This window comes from Notolepis coatsorum (genome assembly GCF_963971535.1).
Source record: "Notolepis coatsorum genome assembly, chromosome: 4".
NCBI classification, from domain to species: domain Eukaryota; kingdom Metazoa; phylum Chordata; class Actinopteri; order Aulopiformes; family Paralepididae; genus Notolepis; species Notolepis coatsorum.
Window position 1 is genome coordinate 146,100,456 of NC_140168.1, and position 22,588 is coordinate 146,123,043.

The window sequence follows — 22,588 nt, forward strand, 5'->3', positions numbered from 1 at the left end:
CTTCCTCAGGCTCAGAACCGACACTCCGTACCATTCCATACCGATGCCCCTTCCCATTCCGGTTTGACCAGGACCATGAGCAAAATAAACCAAAATAATAAAAAATAAACCATCCACTCAGACCATCCCCCGTCACTCTTAAAGGAAAGAACCAATACAAAATGGCTTCAAAAACCCCTGAAAAAGAACCCCCCCCGGTGCCCACCCGCAGCGAACACCCTAATTTCTCTTACATGTTGTTTTCTTTTTTCATTTTCCTTTTTTTTTTTTTTTTTTTTTTTTTTTAAGTTAAAGGAATAAAACAAACAAAACTGAACCAAACAAAAAGAAAATGTCCCTTCCTCACCATACGCCTAGTCAAAGGAATAAAACAAACAAAACTGAACCAAACAAAAAGAAAATATCCCTTCCTCACCATACCCCTAATCCTCTATCCCCTCGTCTCCCTTCAAGGCAGCATAGAGCTGAGGGCATGGCCCGATTGGTGGCTCAATCTCTTTCTGCCCCACCATCAGCATTCGGCTCGTTACGTGTGAAGTTACCAGCCTACCCAAGAGAGGCATACCACAACAGAAAAGGAGAACCAATATCAACCCTGCCACCCCAATGGATATCCCCGTCTGCATCATTATGCTTCCCCACTGTCCCAATCCTTCAAACACCCCACTCCCCCACCATTCTTCATTCCGCCCAGAATTCTCCCTCAACTCCTCCCTCAGATCCTTCAGCTTAGCCATGGCCTCGGAGAACTTTCCCCCTGGCCCCACATTCGTTGGAATGAATGTGCAGCAGTACTGTCCAAACATGGAACAGACTCCGCCCTTCTCCGCCATTAACCAGTTCAGAGCCTGTCTATTCTGCCACGACACCGTACTGGTCGCGTGCATCTGGTCCTCCATTGTATCCAACGCCTCCTCGGTGTAGTTGAGATACCGCTGCTGATTGTAAAACAAATAGTTGATCCACCCTGTGTTCTTATTGACCGATATCCATGGCAGAATAGACTCAAACCCTGCCACAATCTCATTCTTAGCCCTGAACTCGGCTGGAATGCCCCTTGGCTGTCCTATGCTGTCCAGATACACCCTTGGGTCTGCCTTGTAGCTACGCTTTGTTCGAGAGATAGGAGACTCAGAAGGTCCTTCCGTCACTGATAATGGTAGGACCACCATTGGCATGACCGCCTGAACCCGAGCACATCTACCTGACCAATCTAAAGGAAGTGTACTCCTCAACCTCCTACCGCCGCAGAGCCAGTATTGGTCCGCCAGTGCTATATCCTGGACATGAAAAGGGCAAGCTACAGGCCGTGGGTTGGTATCCACTCCCTTCAACACGATCCCGTGTCCCCACTTTCCTTCTTTCGTGCAGTTAGTCGTGACGCTCCAAATAGTAGTGCACCGCCCCTCTGCCACCTCCCCTACGTCCCGGGTCCCCTCCTTCTGCAAGCACTCAAAATCCTTGGTCAGCCATAGTTTGACACCTCTGGGTATTGACAACCCCGTCGCTGCCCCCTGCACACGTACATCCAATTTCCTACAACGTTCCCGCATAGTGACATCCTTGAAATTCCTGAGGTTTCCTGCCGTCTTAAAACGACTAGAGCCGAGAAACCCCAAACACTCTGCCTCGCACCAAGGGCGACTATTATGGGGCCCCTCCCATGCCTCTGCATCCCTCTCACACTGACCCCAACTGAACTTCGTGCCCTTCACCAGCAGCCTATCCGGACGTGCCTTGGAGCAGACATAACAATCCTCTATCTGATTCTGCGCGCTCGTGTACTGGACCCACTTAAACCACTCATTCCCTAAAGCCGCCCTATACATAGGGTCAGCCTCCGGGTCTTCCTCGTCATAGTCATAGTCGCCCCCATCTTGTTCCCCGGGAGGAAGCAAACCCCTCAACCTGGCCCAGAGTGAGCCCACTGAGTCCCTCAACGTTCCGGCTGTCATCTGGAACATATCCTGTACCCCCACCTCTTCCGACTCAGTGTCCTTGACCTCCCTTTTTCCCCTCACCCCTGTCCCCTGTGCTTGGTTCGGGACAGGCTCAACCCTCCTTTCTACCCCCGCCGCAGTTGCGTCGTAGAACATGTTACACCCTTTCTCATCAAACCTTCCTCTAGCCAAGGGCATACCATTGGGCCAATACGTCAGTGCCTTGAACTTTGGCATCCACACTCGGATGGGTCTATCTATCGCACAGGAATCATCAAAACAACCCACGGGCAGGACAAACCCAACCTCGCTTCGCCCCCCAGGAGGCTGACATTCGGGCACCTGAATAGTCGCATGTATACCCCACTCCCCGTTGGTGGAACGTAGATGGAGCATACCCTCCCCTCCTTCTACGTCGAAGAATAGCGATGCCTGGAAAGTACAAATGTTGCTAGTTGGCTGGGGCGGGAGCGCACTCACTATGGCTGCGAGAACACAATCCTCTAAGCCGTAGGACCGTCCTGCATCCTGAGCGAAGTATGGTACATATGCTGACGGTATGTGATACAGCCTCTGCTCTTGATGATCGTTAACCTTCCTCCATACCCCCCCTTCTTCCTGTCTCAACTCGGAAGATACTAGACCATAGCCCGAGGCGCCATACGTTGACATCCACGCGCCCTCGTCGCGCATAGGGGAACATACACCTCTCCTGCATGCCAAACCGAAACTCACAACTGGGTAATCCCCGCCCCGCAGCATGCAAGGGCCCCTCGTCGCCTTGGCCCTGGCCACAAAGTCCTGCCTGTCTTCTGGCGTAACCTCCCATGTCATCATTCCCTCAGTTGCAACTATCTTCACCCCCACTGTCCATGTCAACAACGCCCCGGTGTATACATTCTTGGCCAGGAGCCATACTGCTATAGCACAGAGCTCTTTCCCCACCACTAGGGGGTCCTGTACCATGCCAACTGGAGGATCAGGCCTCCGCCACTCCGCTGAAACTGGGACCGCCCATTTATTCAACTGTATTGCGCAAATGGAGACGTCAGCTCTCCCGTCCACGTCTACTACCTCCGTCAATGTAGCGTTGGCATATGCACGCACTATATGCCTCTCAGGACGGTCTATGCGCACCGTGCATTCAGCGGCCCAACATGAAACGGATCTTAAGTAGTATTTAGAGGCAGATGGTAGCGAGCAGAACTTTGTTGCCTCTTTCAGCGTCGCCGTCCACCGTCCCACCTCTAAACTCAATCTCATTGTGTTACGCTCTGCACTCCAATGGATGATGATTACACACATATTGTGATACTGCTGAGGGCGTATTGCTGACACCAACATTGACACCGCACATTTCACAACCCCGATCCTCGTTAGTATAGTGGTAAGTATCCCCGCCTGTAATGGGGGAATGGTCAAAATCAAAAACATGCCCTTGCGGTCCTCCGGGAAACACCCCTTTTGGTTGTCCTCTTATCTTCTCCCTCGACGAGAGGCAGAGGGGGCGCCTGATTCTGAGCCTGGTCATGAAAGCCTGCCGGTACTTGAGCCTGAGCGGGAACCCGTGGGACTCTTACCCACTCAAACCCGTCATCCTCAAGGACGGGTCGACCGTGACGGTTCTCAATGACGTCGTTGCCGCCGGCCGACCGTCCGCACACTGCCGCCAACATCTGCGGGAGCATCAGCAGGCACTGCACCTTCCAGTTGCCGTCTCGGGCCCTCCATGTCGGGTTCTGCATAACTGCGATCGATTGTATCCCCCAAGAGGTCGCCGCTGGCCTTTATGCAGTGATTGAAGTGGAACCAGGTCGCTGATCCTTTGACTTGGACTGCCGTCCCAGTTGATCGGATCACCTCGTACGGGCCCTCTCTCCGGGGTGATGACCACTTTCTCTTGTGGACCTTTATGAAGACCAAGTCCCCAGGGATCAGCCTCGGTTTGGTGGCTTCCTTCTCCGCCTCCTTCACCCCCCTTTTCTCCTTTCTCTGCTCCTGTCGAAACACAGCTTCATGTATTTTAGTCACTTGCTGAAGATATTTTTTCAGATCTTGCTCAAAAATATCTAATGCTGGGCCCCTAGCCAGGTGTCTAAATGGCGGTGCTGGCATGCTGCGGCGTGTAAGCATTTCATGCGGTGTTAGCTGTGTTTGGCGGTTTACACTGCTTCTAATAGCCATCAGAGCAAGCGGCAAAGCATCAATCCAGTTAAGCTTAGTTTGCATACAGATTTTCAACAGTTTGTTTGTAATGACCAGATTGGCCCTTTCCACCTTTCCCTGCGACCCGGGACTATAGACACAGGAAAGGCGCTGTCTTATACCTAATTTCTGCATCAGCCCTTTAACCACCTTGTCGATGAACTTGCGGCCATTATCGCTTTGTAATATCGTGGGAATTCCAAATCTCGGAACGACCTCGCGACACAGGAACTTGATCACTGTGTCCGCGTTCTTGTGTTTAGATGGAATGGCCTCAATCCAGCGACTAAAGCAGTCCTCTACTACCAGGAGGTATCGTTTGCCCTGCACTGGCGTTATCATATCCGTGTAGTCCATAATCAGGTGTCTGAATGGTCCCTCAGGGAGGGGTGTGTAAGCCGCCACTGTCGGTACTCCTTTGCGCACATTGCCCTGTAAGCATGTTAAACACCTGGCTAGTGTAGCGTCAATTTGTGCCTGAAGCTTTGGGGACCAAAATCCCATTTTCGTGATTCGTCTCATGGTCTCTGCTCTTGCACAGTGATCAACACCATGAGCCTCAGGTATCACCAAGGACAGAAGATCGATGGAGGCGACTATCAAGCCGTTATGACTCCTCCACAGACCATCTGCCCCCCTTACAGCCCCCCTCTCCGTCCACGACTGTTTCTCGGCCTGCGTGGCTGAGTCCTGAAGATCACTCAAATTATCCTCAGTTACCTCAGTCGTCAGTTCGGCCGCAAACATCAGAACAGCCGTGGACGGCACCGCAGCCGCCGCCTTTGCGGCCTCGTCCGCCGCGTTGTTTCCCGTCGTCACAAAGGACAGGTCTTTTCTGTGTGCCTGGCACTTTACAATAGCAATGCTTTTGGGCAACTTTACAGCCTGAATAAGCGCCACAACCTGCTTGTGGTGAAGGATCGGTGAGCCATCCGATTTCTTAAAGCCTCTTGCCTTCCAAATGGCCGCGAATAGGTGGCATACGCCATGCGCATAAGCAGAGTCTGTAAAGATGTTAACCGTGCGATCTTTAGCTATTATGCATGCTTCTGTTAGTGCTATTAGTTCTGCAAGCTGGGCCGAACATGGTTGCATGCATTGTCCGGCCTTTCTTGTTAGTGTTTCTCCGGTAGGTTTGCACTGTACGACGGCGTATCCTGACCTTAAATTTTCCCCCTCCCGATAGCAGGACCCATCCACAAAAAGTGAGAGTTCTGCTATCGCGAGCGGGTCGACTCCCAAATCAGGACGGAGTTTCACGAAAGCCTGTACCTCCACCTCGCACTCATGCGGTTGACCCTCGCTCGGGAGTGGTACCAGATCCGCCGGGTTACTGCCGTGGCATGTTTTTATCGTAACGTCCGAGTACTGCAGGAGCCTCATGTAAGCCTGTTGCCGTTGGCTGGTCAGAACAAATTTGCCTCTTTCAATCAAGTTTGCCAATTTGTGATGTGTCCAAATGCAAATGTCATATCCCATTGTCACGGCCGTTGCTTTCTCATACATCAAATGTGCTGCGGCCAGGGCCTGATAGCAAGGTGGCAGACCCTGCTCTACCGGCGAAAGAGCTCTAGAGTAATATGCTATCGGTTGTTTTTTCCCACTCCTCCCCTGTGTTTGAGTCAGGACAGCTGTCGCATGCTGCGCTCTATGTGAGACGAATAGGTGGAAACACTTCTCATAATCCGGCAGCGCCAGGGCAGGGGCCTGTAACAACAGACGCTTAATGTTTATGAACGCGTCCTCCCCCTCCTCGATCCATGTCAAGGGAGCGCAAAGCTTGTCTGTACCCGCCTCTTTTATCATCATCCTCAACGGCGCTGTCGCTATCGTATAGTCCTCCACCCACTCAGAGCTGTACCCAGTCATCCCTAAAAACGTCATCATTTGTCGGACCGTCAACGGCCTAGGTGCCTTGGATACAGCTTCGAGCTGCGTGGGTGAGATGTTTTTTATGCCCTTTTGAATGACGCGAGACAAGTACTCAACTTTTGGCTGGCAGTACTGCAGTTTTGAACGGGATGCCTTGTGGCCTCCCATGGCCAATCCTCTCAAAACTTTGATGGAGTCCTCATGGCACTGCTGACGTGTATCCGAGCAGATTAGAATGTCATCTGCATACAGTAAGACCGTGCTGAGTAGTGTGTCGCACACTCCTTGCAGGTCTTCCTTGAGCGCCTTCGAGAAATAATGTGGCGAGTGCGCGAACCCTTGTGGCAACCGGGTGTAAGAGTATTGTTTCCCCCTGTGGGTAAAAGCAAACAGATACTGAGACTCTTTTTCCAATGGAACACTGAAAAATGCCTGCGTGAGATCAATGACCGTATAGTACTGCGAGCTGCTCGGGATGTTTGTCAGGAGTGTGTGTGGATTAGCGACTTCCGCCTCTGGTCCAGACACCACGTCGTTCACCGCCATCAAATCGTGTACCAGTCTGTACCTAGCCCTGTCCGCCTTTAGCACTGGGTGGATAGGTGTATTACATCTGGATTCGAAAGGGACGAGCACTCCTGCCTTTAACAGTCCCTCAATCTGATGTGATATAGCTTCCTCCGACTCTGGCTTCATTGTATATTGTCTGATAAAGGGTGGTCTACAACCCTTCTTTAACCTGACCTTCACTGGCTGTGCCGACAATATTAGACCCACATCTGTGTCGTGTTTTGACCACAACTGTTCTGGGGTGCGCGCCAACATGTCCTGTTCCAGCAAAGCGTCCGCCTCTGGAATAACGCAAGGGTCTCCTGGTAATCTGATTACTTGAGGTTTTGCCAAAACCGAAAAGGAAATCATTATTTTTATGAAACTCCCATCTGCGCTGTGCCAAATTAGCGGAGATTCCGTGGAGACCCACCTTTGAGTCTCGGATTCCTGTATCATTGAACCTAGATGTTCGGATTCGTAACCAGGATTTATTCTCAGAGTGATGTGTGGGGCGGCGTCTCTTAGTCTATGTTGTTCCCGTAGATACTTACTTGTGTTAACCCTCAACGCCACGCCCTGTCTCCCTACAATTACCGTAGATGAGTTAATCTGCACCTGCTTGGGCTGTCCCTGCAACCACGCCTTGTTCCTAATTAGGTCACTATCCGTCAAATACTGTAGTGTGAAATGTGCCTCCATGTTTGTTTGTCTAGACTGAGGCAGTTTGATTTGATTTGATTTGATTTTATTGATGGATTAAAAAACACACAACAAGGATCCAAAGGATAACATGAGAAAGAGTAAAACCCTTATTTCCGTCATGGTCCCAGGGCTGTTAGGCCACAACAAAAAAACACGACAATAACACAACACTCATACATTTAAAACATTATAAGACTATCCTAACGCTAAAATTGTATACCCCACAATAACTAAAAACTGCCAATAACACAAAACTCATACATTTAAAACATTAAAAGACTAACCTATTGCTAAAATTGTATACCCCACAATAACTAAAAACTGATTGGAAACCCATTCAAACTATAGGGGGCTATTCTTCTATTCTGTCCATGAGCCACTTCCTGACGCTTCTCTTGAAGCTGTGGAGGCTCAAGCTCTGCTTGATGGGGAGAGGCAGCTTGTTCCAATCCTGGGCTCCAGAGAAAGTAAGGGAGCATTGGCCCAGTTTCGATCGGAAAGAAGCAGGCTTCAGGTTTGCTATGCTTGCTCTAGTTCTGTGGTTGTGGGATTCGTTGACCGGGGTGAAGTAGTTTTGGAGGTATCTAGGGGACCTTTGGTTTATAATATTGTGCACTATGTTCAGTCTGAGCTGGGTAACTCTGGCCTCTATAGGAAGCCAGTTTAGCTCCTGGAAGTGACTCCTCCCTATGTGGGTGCGAGGGCCAAGACCCATTACCACCCTTACTAGCTTATTTTGGGAAACCTGAAGCTTCTTTTTTATGTTCACTGACAGGCCCTCGAACCACGATACGCTACCATAGTCAAAGTGGCAGAGTACTAGGCTATTTGCTAATAGCCTGAGGCTATCTCTGCCAAGGAGGTTGGCTTTCCTAGCTAGGTACCTGGTGCGGGCGTTGACTTTGCCCAGTACTTGGGAGGCCATAGCCTCCCCATCTAGGCTCCCGTCTATCATACAGCCTAGATACTTCGCTTTTTTTTGCTGTTTTAGGGTTACAGCTCCTAGCTGGATATTAAACTCCCGTGCTTTCCTGAGCTTGGGCTTGGAGGCTAATAGTACTGCCTCTGTTTTACCTAGGTGAAGAGAAAGCCTGTTGTCCGAAAGCCACCTGCTGACCCCTGCAAGTTCTTCACCTAGCATCTGTTCTAGTGTGTTCTGATCCTTGTGTGAGACTAGCAGGGCTGAGTCGTCTGCAAATAAAAACAAGTTACATGAGCATGCTGCTGACATGTCATTTATGTACAGAAAAAAAAGGAGAGGTCCTAGCACGCTTCCTTGTGGGACCCCACATACAATGGGCTTGGCCTCTGACATAGTGCCACTGACCTCGACCCGCTGCACCCTATCAGCAAGGTAGGAAGAGAACCATCTGACCACTGTCTCAGACATACCCAAGGCCTTAAGCTTGGAGAGCAGTATGTCATGGTTCACTGTGTCGAAAGCCTTCTGTAGGTCTAGAAGAACTAGCCCACACAGCTTACCTGAATCTATCTCCCTCCTGATACTGTCTGTAAGATAAAGAAGACATGTTTCAGTAGAGTAAGACTTCCTAAAGCCGGATTGGAGGTCGTACAGGAGGTCATGGCTGCTTGCATATTCCTGGACTTGTTCATGGACTATCTTCTCTAGGACTTTGGATAACACACTTAAAATTGAGACTGGTCTATAATTGCTGGGGTCAGATTTGCTCCCTTTTTTATATATAGGGATGACTTTGGCATTCTTGAAGTCGGTGGGTACCTTGCCTAGGTCCAGGGAGAGGTTAATAATATGGGTTACTGGTGGAGCTATAACTCCGGCTGCATCCCTCAGAAACCTGGCACTGATGCCATCTACACCTGTGGCCTTCTTGATTTTGAGCTCACCCAGCATCGCAGCCACTTTGACTACTGACACCTTGCTTAAGGAGAACGAGTTTGCCTTAACCCCTCGTTGGCTATAGTAGTTGGAAACAAAGTCATCACCAAACTGCTCTGTCTTGGGAGGTAGGTTAGAGACAAGCTTACCTGCTACCGATGTAAAGAAGTTATTAAAGATTGTGGCTACATTCTTTTTATCAAACTCCATTCCCTTGTCTGTGGACAGGCCTATGTTGGACTCAGTAGTCCTTTGGTTGGCATCGCCCCCACAGCCTAGCTGCTTGAGGGTTTTCCACAGTTTAGTTGGGTCATTGCTGTTCTCCTTGATGGTTTCTGCAAAGTATTCTCTCTTAGCTATCCTGATCATTTCCTGAGTCTGGTTCCTGAGTTTTTTGAAGTGATCAAAGTCAGCCTTATCTTGAGAACGGTTAAACTTGGCTAGGGCAGAGTCCCTCCGTTTGATACTATCACCTATGGTGTGGTCAAACCATGGGTCTGATCGCTGCTTCACTCTGGTTTGTCTAAGGGGGGCTACAGAGTTTATAACCTTCAAGAACAGAGATTTAAAAGTGCCCCATGCTTGGTCTACCTCATTGGCCCTGAGAACTTGAGACCAGTTCACCTGCTCTAGCTGGGCCCTCAGAATGTCCCCTGAGTAATTCTTGAGGGATCTGGCAAAGATAGTTTTATGACCAGTAAAAACCTTTCTCTGCACCTTCCTTGAACAATAAATGAGATAGTGGTCACTGATCCCATACTCTATGACCCCACTCCTAGGGATGTTCACTTTGTCTGTAACTAGGATTAAATCAATAGTAGTCTTGGATACATCAGTTACGCGAGTGTGCTCTGAGATCAATTGCTTCAGACTGAACTGTTTACAGAAATTGGTATAAACTTTGTGGGTTGGAACAGAGGGATTTGTGACATCAGTATTAAAATCACCCATTAATATACATTATTTCTCCTCCCCTCCCCAAGATGACAATACAGCCTCAAGGCTCTCATAAAAAGAGTTCGAGACTGGGGGTCTGTAGCAAATTCCAAATAGAATTGGCTTGGAATGGGGCTGGTAAATGTCAAAGAACAGGGATTCGATTTCATCAGTAGAGACCGATCTAAGCTCATAGTTAATGTCTGAGCGGATGTAAGCGCAGACTCCGCCGCCGTTTCTGTTTCGATCTCTTCTCACAAGTGAATAATTGTAGTTATTGTGTGTGTGTGTTTTATTGTACGTGTGTGTGTGTGTGTTATTGTGTGTGTGTGTGTTTTATTGTATTGTGTGTGTGTGTGTGTTTTTGTGTGTGTGTGTGTGTGGTGTTGTATGTGTGTGTGTGTGTTATTGTGTGTGTGTGTGTGTGTTCCACCACCAGGGGTCAGCAAACCAAGAGAGAAAGAGATGTGTGGTGAGTTTGTATGCTACACCTAACAGGGGTCAGCAAACCCAGGAGAGAGAGAGAGAGAGAGAGAGAGAGAGAGAGAGAGAGAGAGAGAGAGAGAGAGAGAGAGAGAGAGAGAGAGAGAGAGAGAGAGAGAGAGAGAGAGAGAGAGAGAGAGAGAGAGAGAGAGAGAGAGAGAGAGAGAGAGAGAGAGAGAGAGAGAGAGAGAGAGAGAGTTATCTCTCTTGGCACAACGCCCAGACTTCTTTAGCTGGCTCAACGCCCAGACTTTTTTCCCAACTATCGCTGGTTGCACCTTTAAACTGGGGATTTATCTTTAATCTTTATGTATGTGTATTTGTTAGTTATCTTTGCGACCAATATAGCTTCTATACATGTACCAAAGAAAGAGAGAGATCAGGGGCTTGATCTTTTCCAGCCCTGTTCTTTTAAGAACAGATTACCTTTGTCGTCTTGAAGTTCGACTTTGCGTTTTAGTGTTTCGTGCTTTATGTATGTGTATTTGTTACAGTTATCTTTGCGACCAATATAGCTTCTATACATGTACCAAAGAAAGAGAGAGATCAGGGGCTTGATCTTTTCCAGCCCTGTTCTTTTAAGAACAGATTACCTTTGTCGTCTTGAAGTTCAACTTTGCCGTGGTCGTGTTGCGGTCCAGGTTTTTGTCTTTTCAGACAAACAGAGGGGAGAGGATAGCCACAATGCAACAATGCAAAAAGTTTTACAGACAGTCCATGCTGACTAGTCTGCCATAAGCCATGTATTTAAAGTTTTTACAGACAGTCCATGCTGACTAGTCTGCCATAAGCCACAATGCAACAATATAGATATAAGAAGGGAAGTGGGGAATGGGCGATGGGGGGGGGGGGGATAAATGGTGCGAGAGTGTTTGTAAAGGGTGTTAGAGAAAGTTTGACCAAAGGGTCGAAAACATGCAATTAAGATTGATTAGCTTTCAAAATGCGCATTTATAGCCTGTTAAAAAAGGATTTGCCTTGTGTCAACCCACCACTCGTGTTCGTTTTTAGTCGTCCGTCCAGACCTCGTCACACAGCCAGCTCAACTTTTTCCTCCCGCAGAATCTCTAACGGACATTCTAATAAAAAGCAAAAATGCTCACCTTTGTTATTGTTTGTCGACACCGCCAGAATGTCTACGGGAGAGGTCCGGAGCTGGCCGTGTGAGGGGCCGGCAGGGCGATCTACAGGTCAAGGGTCACCAAATTGTTGTGGCTTGGTTGTCGTTAACACAGCAGGAGACGTTGTTTCCAATTTCAACGAGTAGGCAATTTATTTAAGAAAAGAAGTTTTAACAGAAGAGCTATGGATTAGCAGACGGTCACCATAACTTGAAAAAAACACTCTGACTCCCCAACCCCCGTGCCCCCAGATAATACCTTCCCAGCCCTGCCCCGACATGACAGATATGATGACGTAACATATTATATCAGATATGACATGACGTACATTAAGATGACACATAGTTTTAACATCGAAGAGAGAATAAAAACAGAAGATAAGTCTAAAGGTTTATCGTCCCTGAGATAAAGCTGGAGTCAAGATTAAAGCAGAAAAGAACAAGATGTGATTTACTTGAAATGTCTATCTGTCTATACTTGAGGTTGTTTTAAGAACATCAGCCAGACTGTCGCCCTAGTGTCTTTGAGCACTGCTAGTTGACCTATATTAAACTAGTCCACCCCCGTATACACATTTTCCACAACACATGAAAAGAGGGCGCCACCCAGACGGTCCGGTTTAAACCACGCTCGGTGGCCCACCCCAAGGGCGTGAGACCCCTCTACCTATGTTCTGATCTATTCCGTTAACATCCCCCAGATATGAACGAGAATCCGTCGAGACCCAGTAACAGGCTCTCGGAAGAGGAAAAAATCCCCCATCCCAGTTGCTTTATAAAAACGCTGTTTTAATAACAAGTAACCAAGGCGTACTAGCCACCCGCATGATTCTTATCAGAAACACCCCGAGCCAACACTATGTATGCGTCGGGAGACAAACATATCAATGGACAGTCTAACCAGACGCCACATCGATCCCTCAAGGCGCCTGGGAGAACGACAAGAAGAGTGTCGTGCTTCACATTCTCCACACTTTTTTATTAAAAAAGAAAGAAACACCGACTGACATGAATCCCACTTGACGCAGCCGAGGGTAATTATTTTTTTTACATTTTTATATCCCGTCATCCCTACCACAGAGGATAGATGGAACTCCTCAGAGAGACTTCCCACGTGAGCCATAGATTGAAAAGCCACGGTAACATTGAGTCATGTGACCAACCGACTCAAGTTACGCGTATATCGAGCGTAGTGGAACCTTAATTCCTACGCTCTATCCCGACACTTGACAACAACAGACCCTACAACGGGTCTAAACTCACGGAAGTCATCGTCCAATAGCAACGTGCCTAGTGACGTGTGCTATGACGGGGGGAAACCCAAGACTCAAACACCTGTGATGGGTGCAGAGTCTGGGAAACCCCCCCCCCCCCCCCCCTCCCTGCCAAGCCGTCTAACAGCTTGGCCCTGACTGAACGAAAAAGAGAGGCCAATAAATAACAAATAAAGTTATTAATAACCCCCTGACCAATCAAAAGAGGGAAGGAGGGGTTTATCCGGCACCCCCTCACAAGCCCAACCCTTGCATACAACAACAACAATAGCCATATGATACCTTTAGTAGCAATGCTAATGAATAGCGCAAGCTAATACAATGCACGCTAACCACAGACACATCTGTGAACAGGGTTTATAGCAAGACCAAGTTATGTGTGTGTGAGAATCCTACACCCGCATCCATGTTGTAACACAGAAAACATTGATAGAGAAAGAGAACGGCTGAGCCGTGGTATGTTTTCATACGAGCATTACTGCAAACCCAACACAATAGTGATGTAGCTCAATATCACTGTGTAAGCAACAGAGCACACAACTAACCTCTACCTTTATGTGGAGATTCAGGTCGAGGCAGAAAAAAACCTTTTTCAACCGAGTGTAGGCTGCAGGCCTTGCTTAAGCTCTAACATGAATGTATCCCTCTTATCAACCCATACTAGCGAAAGATTCACACGTTGCAACCCCATCATATGTTTGGTGAATAAACACACAGTTTGTTAACAAAAAATACAGTCCCCCTTTAGAGGGGACTCTTTATTTTCGAACAAAATCATAGCGGGGCTGGGAAGGGAAACAGGGGGGGACCACAGAGGGAAAAAGTCACTGGGTCTTAGCGACGCCTGCCACGAGAGGCTCGGGATTTGCCACCCCGGGGAGCCCCGGAGGGACGGTAAATGATCGGCGGCTGGTCTCGACGATCCCTACCGTTACCTCCGGGCGTAGATGGGCCGGCTGCAGTAGCGGAGGCGCCCTCTCTCCTCCTGGCCTTCTTCGCTGAAGGTCCAGCAGTGGCGGTGGTGGCAGCGGCGGCCACGGCGGAGGATCCTCGACGCCGCGGCAGCCGTCTGACTCCACCGGCGACATCGGGCGGGGGGAAATGAGGCTGGAGCACAGAGCGCTCCTCCTGCATCTCCCTGCAGGTTGAGGTCATCAGCTGCAGTGCCGTCCCGAATAGTCCAGCATTGGAGAGGGGTGCCGTCAGAAGTGGAGTCCTCTTCTTCTCCGGCACACGCGCCTGCTTCAGCCAAAGGTGGCGCTGGATCAGAGTGGCCAGGGCGTGCACTTTCCCAGCGGCTATAGCCTGCGGCTGAGTCAGATGCAGGATGGCTCCTGCCGACTGGGCGAGCTGATCATGCTTTAAATCAGTCAGCTCCGTGCCGCCCGTCAATATCCCGGACATGAATCTCGCCAGCTGCGCGATGTTAGACGCGGCAGCTAGCGATTGTGTTCCGGTGATAAATGACTGGTCGCTCCAATATGCCAACCGCCTCGCCGATTTCCCTTGGGGAACCGGCTTCCGTAACGGCTCCCACACCACCTCCGGACAAAGGAGCGCCGCCATCGGCCTATCAAGCCGTGGCATGCCCTCCTTCATGCCGTTGACCAAACCCGCCACCCGCGTGACTTGCACGTAGGCAGGAGTAAGGCCTATGATGTGGGAGACCACCTGGCCCTGACGGACATAGGCCGCCATTGAGGGGAAAAATGGGTAGACAACGTCCACCCCTCTCACCGGGCGACGTTGCCATAGATGACCTATGAGATCATCAGGGACAGGAACAGGCAGTGGCTGCGGCACGCCGGTTGCGACTGCCGCCGCCGCCATGAGCTCGGGAAACAAAGCACGCAGTTCCCCCTGCATACTTTCCTCCTCCGAGCCCGCGTCCCTCACATACAGCAGACTACTGGTCAAGGAGCCACATTCTGATGTGGCTGATAGCAGGGCATCCCGCCGCCGAGTCGGAGGTTCTAACCCAACATCTCCGGGCGGGGAACCCCAAGGAGACATATCCCCCCCCCTCCAGTGTTACCTGGACAGGCAGGGGACACGTCTCCACCGGGCCTTCAAACAAGAACCCGTCCGCCTCTATCATGTAGTCCTCTGTCTCCATCGGGCATGTAGAGACCGACGCATCCTCATCTGGCTCCAGCAACTCACCAAAACCAGGCCGTTCGCGTCTGCAAGTGTCGTCTCAATTATTGGACTTGTCTCGTGAAGTATAGTATTATCTTAATAGTATAGTACTCTGCAGTTGTTCTGTATCTAAGTTGCTGTTTACGTTACCTATAGGAGAACAGTACAGTGATGGATGAATCATCAGGCAGAATCCAGAGCTCTCATCTAAAGTTGTTGCATTTATTGCACATAAAACACAATGTATTCCTATATTAAAAGGTTGAAATCCAACAAAACTCAAGCATGAGTCTTTGTTGAAGAGTCTATATCCAAATCAATGATGTTCAGAACAGCGTTGAATCTATCTAACTGACTCGAGTTCTTTGTTCTCTAGAAACCAGGATGTTTTCCTGCTTCAATGTCCTTTGTTGTTGTTTTTCCCGTTGCTATGGTGATGAGTTTTCTCCGTCTGTTCTCGTTGGCCGTCCTGCCGCTGGGGGTGGTGTCTGTTCTGTGTCTCGTGTGTTTCCAACACTCCCCTTTTATCAATGAGTTGAAACCCCTTAGTGTGAGGTCATCAGTGACATCACACATATGGTCTCAACCAATTACAAGCTGTCACAGTTTGAATCTCAAAGGGGGTTGGACTTCGTCCAACTACTCAGTTTTTTTCATTGTTTCAAATCAAAGTAATATAATTAGTCAACATTAGGCTTAATACTTTTGGTATTAAGCCTCAAGATATTTATGGTTGAATTCTGATTAATTCCCTAAACACATACATTTTTCTCTTGACTCAAAAGCGATAGGTTTCAGATGAGAGTCACTCTCTTGCCATCAAGCCCAGTTTTATAGTGTTTTAATTATTTCTTTTAGCTTAAGTTAATATCTATATTAACAGTTATACTTAGTGTAACTGAGGGGTACAATTCCCTGACTGTATTAATCAAGTATTGGTATCATTAAACCACTACCGTCTTATGTACATTACTGGCCATACTGTACACAAGTATATCAGATGAGAACACATCCACAATGAAACGGTTTCCACACAAATACTCGTTTAGAATATTTATTACAGCAAAGGATATTATAACAATACTTTAATTGCGCTTATAAGGCAAATAGAATATGCATAGGCAAATCAATAATGAATGTTAGGAATTATCTATGGTACTCAGGGGAGATACTGGAGATACTGAAAGGGGGGTGCTACCGGTTGTAAGCCAGCAGGGGGAGGCAATGCTCTATACAAAGTCAATGGTTCCACAGGGACGATACAAGCCCTGCTCGGGGGGCGATCTTACTCCCTGGAGCAGCGGATGAAAACGGCAGCTGGTCCCAGTGCGCGCGCCGCACAGGTGAAGCCGTGGAGTCTCTCCTTGAGACGGGCTCGAGTGATGTCCTCACGGGCATGTGTAGATCCCACAGCAGTGGGTGTAGACGGTTCTCTGCTCCAGCAGCCACAGTCAAAACAATGAAGAATAATAATCCTGCCGGAAAGTGGCTCTGCAATCACCGGTGTAAATCCTCCGTGGTGCGCGGTGGTCCACGGTTGAACTTGACGTTACTATCCTATTAGCACGCGGCAATAAGTGCTCTATGTAGACACACAATTACCCACTTCACGTGGTCTTTGACTCGTAATGAAGGCTTACTAGTAAATAGCGAACGATACGTTGAACAAACGTAGTAGGATAACACGACTCTATTTGAGGCAATACGAGCCCTACTCTACCGCACGTTGCATAATGGGTGAGACGTCACTTGGATAACTGGAACTGAACGAGACTGAACGGGACAAGGGACTTCACGTGTTCGCCTGCGCCATATTTATATGTACGGGGAATAAACGAGTGCCAGCCTGCTCACTGTCTCGTAGCCCTGGGCAGAAGCGGGCATGTTGAGACATATCATGGCGGTAGCTTTCAAGTCGGCTCTAGGGGTAAGTCACTGGCGCCTGGTGGCACGCCATCCAATAGGAGAATGAAATATTATGGGCTGGACTAAAGGGACATTCCGTGTATATGTACAAAGAATATACAAGGGATATCAAACGATATACAAATACTATTCAATATATATCCATAAATAAATATATATATTCGGTTTAATCTGACCCTTTGTAACAGCCGCCCCCTAATTAGTCCCACCTAATTAGCTAAGCAGAGACAGATTAACCGCACTGTCCACTACTCAATGTCCGTTGTGAGGGTAGGCAGGTCACAAAGTCAGGGGTCATGGTCGTCATTAAGCGAGTCGGGGAGCCTTGGCGACTCTATCAGCCTCGCCACGGGTCGGTTGTAGGTCCGCCCTTGGCCGAGCACTTCTGCCACTCTGACCTTTCCGTCGGCACCAGTGGTCACTTTGCTTACGCGGCCGGCCGGCCACGCAGCTCGGGGTAGTGACTGGTCTATGGTCATGACGACTGCACGGGATGAAGGGGGGCTTAGGAGGAAGCGGGCCTGAGACTGCTTTGATCTGTGCTTGGCTGTGCCTCCTCCGTCTGTTTCTCTTGTTTGCTCTGTACCCCATCTGAGGAGGGGCCGGTCCCGGCCGCCCCGTCAAGGAGTCGCTTGGGGTGCTGGGTTCGATGTCAGCTACGTCTGGAGCGCAGCTGAGGGGGGTGGAGTTCCGAACTCCCTCTGGTGCCCACGGTTCTCTCACGGGCCTCTCGCTTAATGTCAATAGCCTCTGCTGTACGGGGGAGAGGCCGGTGTCGCTCGCCTCTGTGTGTAGGCAGCGTGTAGACGTGGGTTGACTGTCAAGTCCGTAGAGGGGGCCCTGGAGCGTCCATCCCAGTCGGGTCTGAACCGCGACTGGGCATCCTTTGGGTCCGACGTGGGCCGCCTCAATTGGGAGAATGAGGTCTGCGTGGTCGGAGCCGATGAGCAGGGTCGGTGTGGCGCCGTCGATAAGCGGTATAGGTAGTTGACGTAGGTGCACATACTTAGCCATCAGCTGTGGGATGGGGTAGGTGTACTGAGACAGGCCTATGTCGTGGCTGGTGAAGACGTTAGTTATACTATACTGCTTCTCGGGCTGGTCCACCGCTGCTATCTTGAAGGAGACCTTTTCACCCTTTATGGTCTTCTGTTCCCTTCTGATGGTGCGTATGGTCATGGTATCTTTGACACCCCGCAGGCCCAACTGGGCTGCTGCGGAAGCGAGGAGGAGAGTCTTTTCAGACCCATCGTCCAGGACGGCGTAAGTGTCCAGGACCTTGTCCTCGTAGCTCAGGAGCACTCTGACCACTTTGAGGAGCACACGGGGGGTCCCGCTATGCTGGTCAATGTGGAGCACTCCTGTTGGTTGGTTGCCTTGGAACTTCTGGTGGGCTCCGCACCGTGCTGCGCGGTAAGCGGCGCCCGCCTGGGCCGCCCCTGCGTGGTAAGCGGCGCCCGCCTGGGCCGCCTCACGCCACTGGTCCACTTGGACGGGGTTCAGTGTCTTATATTCGGCGCACTGTGCCAGCCAGTGTCCGCCATCGCAGTAGGTACAGTAGGGAGCGGTCTGGTGGCTCTTCGGTGCTGGTGCCACCGCCTCGGCATGGTACATTACCGCGACGGGCCCACTCTGTTGTCCTGGCTGACGCCTGTTGATGTCATGCAGGACCTCCAAGTGGGTGCCACCGCACCTGCTGCACTTCTTTTTTAAGCGGCACTCAGCTGCTAGGTGGCTGCCCGCGCAGCGGAAGCAGCGGCGGTGGTCCTTGGTCCACTGACTCACCTCGTCCGTGGTCAGCTTACCGAAAGTGTCGCATTGGTACAGCCGATGTTCTCCCTCACAGTACTGGCACTCAATCTTCCACTGGTCCTCTTTCGTCGAGGGGGTGTTGTGGTTCCTGTGCTGCGGTACTGATTCGGCTTGGTGCATCACGGTCACCAACCGGCGGTTATCCGTTTGTCCCCGAGGTCCGAGTCTTGGGCTTGGTCCACTCCATACGAACGTGTCGAGTCGTAGGCTACTGACCTCCCTGGCGAGGAACTCAGATAGGTCTAGGAGGGATGCCTCTGGACCGTTGGGGTCGCGGTAGTCTCTCTGCCGCCTGAAGCGCTCTTGTCGGGCGGGAGGGAGCTTCTCTAATATCCTCTCTACGTTGGAGTTAGCGTACAGTTCGTAGATACCCTTTTCCTTTTGGGACCCCAGCATCCCTACCAGGGACTGTACCTTGATAGACAGGTCATCTAACGCTCTGTTGTTTCTGGCTGGGGGGAGACGGTCAATGTCTCTTATCTCCTGTATCACATAGTCCCATACGCGTCCATAACGTTGGTCGAGTGCTGCTAGAGCCGCTGTGTATGGGGTAGTAGAGTTGGCATAGGCCAGCGCTATATTGTGCGCTCGGGGCACCTTGAGGTGCTTCAATAGGGTAGCATACTTGTGGCGTTCATCAGCTACATCAACCATCATTGTCTCTAAGCACATCCGTAGCTCCGTGTACTGTGCTCGGTTCTCATGGGTGAAGTCTGGAAACGTCGGTGTGCCAAGGTACGATGCCATGGATGACTGGCACATCGGTGAGCGTTGGGGAAGAGGCCTCCTAGGCGAGTCTCCTCTTGCGTGTCGTCTTGGGCTGGTACTTGGTGGGTACCGAAGGTCGGGTACCCAGGTGCTGTTCCTCGGGGCTGACGGTGCGTCAAACTCACCCGTGAGTGGAGTCGGGGGTTTGTAGCGCAGGGCCTCGGGGCTAACTTCTGGGCTGTACTGGACCTCCTGGTCCAGAGTACGTTGCTGCTGGTCGGGGCTGTACTGGGCCTCCTGGGCCAGAGTACGTTGCTGCTGGTCGGCTTGACATTCCTCTTCTTCCTCCTCCTCTCCCTCTGCTAGGACCTGGAGTCTTCTGTTCAGTCTCTCGGCGTGGTCCGGTTCTTCCCGGTTGCTGGGTCTCGTATGGACCGGCCGGGGAGTGGGTTCGGAGACGTGGACAGGATCCTCCTATTGGCGGGGTCCCGGGTCGCTTCGTCGGGTAGGGGAATGTGTCCTAGACCCATGTCTTGACGATCTCTGAGAGCTCCGTGCGGAGTGAGGGGGTGTCGCCATGGCAAACAGTTTGTCCATCAGCTCCGCCTGCAGCCGGTCGCGCTCTGCCTCGCGCTGGGCATGGGCTGCGTCGCGCGCTGCTTCGCGCTGGGCATTGGCGACGTCGCGCTGCGCATTGGCGCTGGCCTGGGCAGCGTCCCGCTGTGCGTTGGCGGCGTCGCGCTGGGCATTTGCGACGTCGCGCTGTGCATTGGCGGCGGCGTGCTGTGCATTGGCGGCGGCGTGCTGTGCATCGGCGCGGCTTCTCTCAATGTTCTCTTCTGTCTGGAGGCGTCTGGTCTCCAGTCTTATGCGGTCGTCTTCACTCCTTTGTTGCGCCTGGAAGCGCTCTCGCTCGCCTGCGAAATGTTCGCGCTCGCGCGTCTGTTGCGCTTGAAGTCGATCGCGTTTGGTGGAGGCTGCCAGGGTGGCGATGAGTGCTTGCGCCAGCATCTTGTCCGCCGCGCTGGGGGAAGACGCCGTTCGGGGCGATCGGCTCCCGGCAGTACTTGTTGGAGACCCGTTCTCCTGTTGCGTACCGAGGAGATCCATCTCCTGGGTGCGCGTCTCTTCTTGTGGTGGGTCGGGTTCCATCCCGGGAGGGCTTTCTTTATCCTGGAGCGCTCCGGGGACTACCTCGTCGGCGTTGTCTGGGGATAAAGTCGTGTCAGTTCCCTCCTGGTCCCCACCGTGAGTTTGGTCAGTTACATTAGAACCCACTAGGGCCTCTGTTGGCGGGGTAGCCTGGTTGATAGGGTCGGACATAATTTTACTATCCGCTTTAGTTATTTTATCCGTATTTAAGTTCCCTTTAAAGCTAGGTATTGGACTGACAGCGTATGCCTCTAGATAGGGAGGTGGCTGCCGTCTGCACTGCGGGCGATCTAGCTTAGGAGAACCGTTTGTGGAGTGTTCGTCATCGGCCATGTCAATATTAATATTATATTAATATTACGCTAATTATTCTCCGGCTCGAAGGACCAATTGTAACTGAGGGGTACAATTCCCTGACTGTATTAATCAAGTATTGGTATCATTAAACCACTACCGTCTTATGTACATTACTGGCCATACTGTACACAAGTATATCAGATGAGAACACATCCACAATGAAACGGTTTCCACACAAATACTTGTTTAGAATATTTATTACAGCAAAGGATATTATAACAATACTTTAATTGCGCTTATAAGGCAAATAGAATATGCATAGGCAAATCAATAATGAATGTTAGGAATTATCTATGGTACTCAGGGGAGATACTGGAGATACTGAAAGGGGGGTGCTACCGGTTGTAAGCCAGCAGGGGGAGGCAATGCTCTATACAAAGTCAATGGTTCCACAGGGACGATACAAGCCCTGCTCGGGGGGCGATCTTACTCCCTGGAGCAGCGGATGAAAACGGCAGCTGGTCCCAGTGCGCGCGCCGCACAGGTGAAGCCGTGGAGTCTCTCCTTGAGACGGGCTCGAGTGATGTCCTCACGGGCATGTGTAGATCCCACAGCAGTGGGTGTAGACGGTTCTCTGCTCCAGCAGCCACAGTCAAAACAATGAAGAATAATAATCCTGCCGGAAAGTGGCTCTGCAATCACCGGTGTAAATCCTCCGTGGTGCGCGGTGGTCCACGGTTGAACTTGACGTTACTATCCTATTAGCATGCGGCAATAAGTGCTCTATGTAGACACACAATTACCCACTTCACGTGGTCTTTGACTCGTAATGAAGGCTTACTAGTAAATAGCGAACGATACGTTGAACAAACGTAGTAGGATAACACAACTCTATTTGAGGCAATACGAGCCCTACTCTACCGCACGTTGCATAATGGGTGAGACGTCACTTGGATAACTGGAACTGAACGAGACTAGGGACTTCACGTGTTCGCCTGCGCCATATTTATATGTACGGGAATAAACGAGTGCCAGCCTGCTCACTGTCTCGTAGCCCTGGGCAGAAGCGGGCATGTTGAGACATATCATGGCGGTAGCTTTCAAGTCGGCTCTAGGGGTAAGTCACTGGCGCCTGGTGGCACGCCATCCAATAGGAGAATGAAATATTATGGGCTGGACTAAAGGGACATTCCGTGTATATGTACAAAGAATATACAAGGGATATCAAACGATATACAAATACTATTCAATATATATCCATAAATAAATATATATATTCGGTTTAATCTGACCCTTTGTAACACTTAGTATCCTCTTAATTATTACAGATTAGATTCCGAATTGACTTGATTTGTACAACTCAATGATCCTCTTCCTAAATACAACATGTTTCATATCCTTACGTTCAGCAGCCTTTGTACAATATAACAGTAATATTTGCAGTTTAAGCTTCATTATGGATATAACCATACTTTAGTTACTGAAATAGTATACTTAAACTCCTCCTCAGACTTCTGTCTTCTAAGTGTGTCACAGAAGATTCCAGCGAGATAAGAGTCATGTGACCCATTGTCTTAAGCTCTTCCTTGGCCTGGCAGCTATGCTCAGGTTT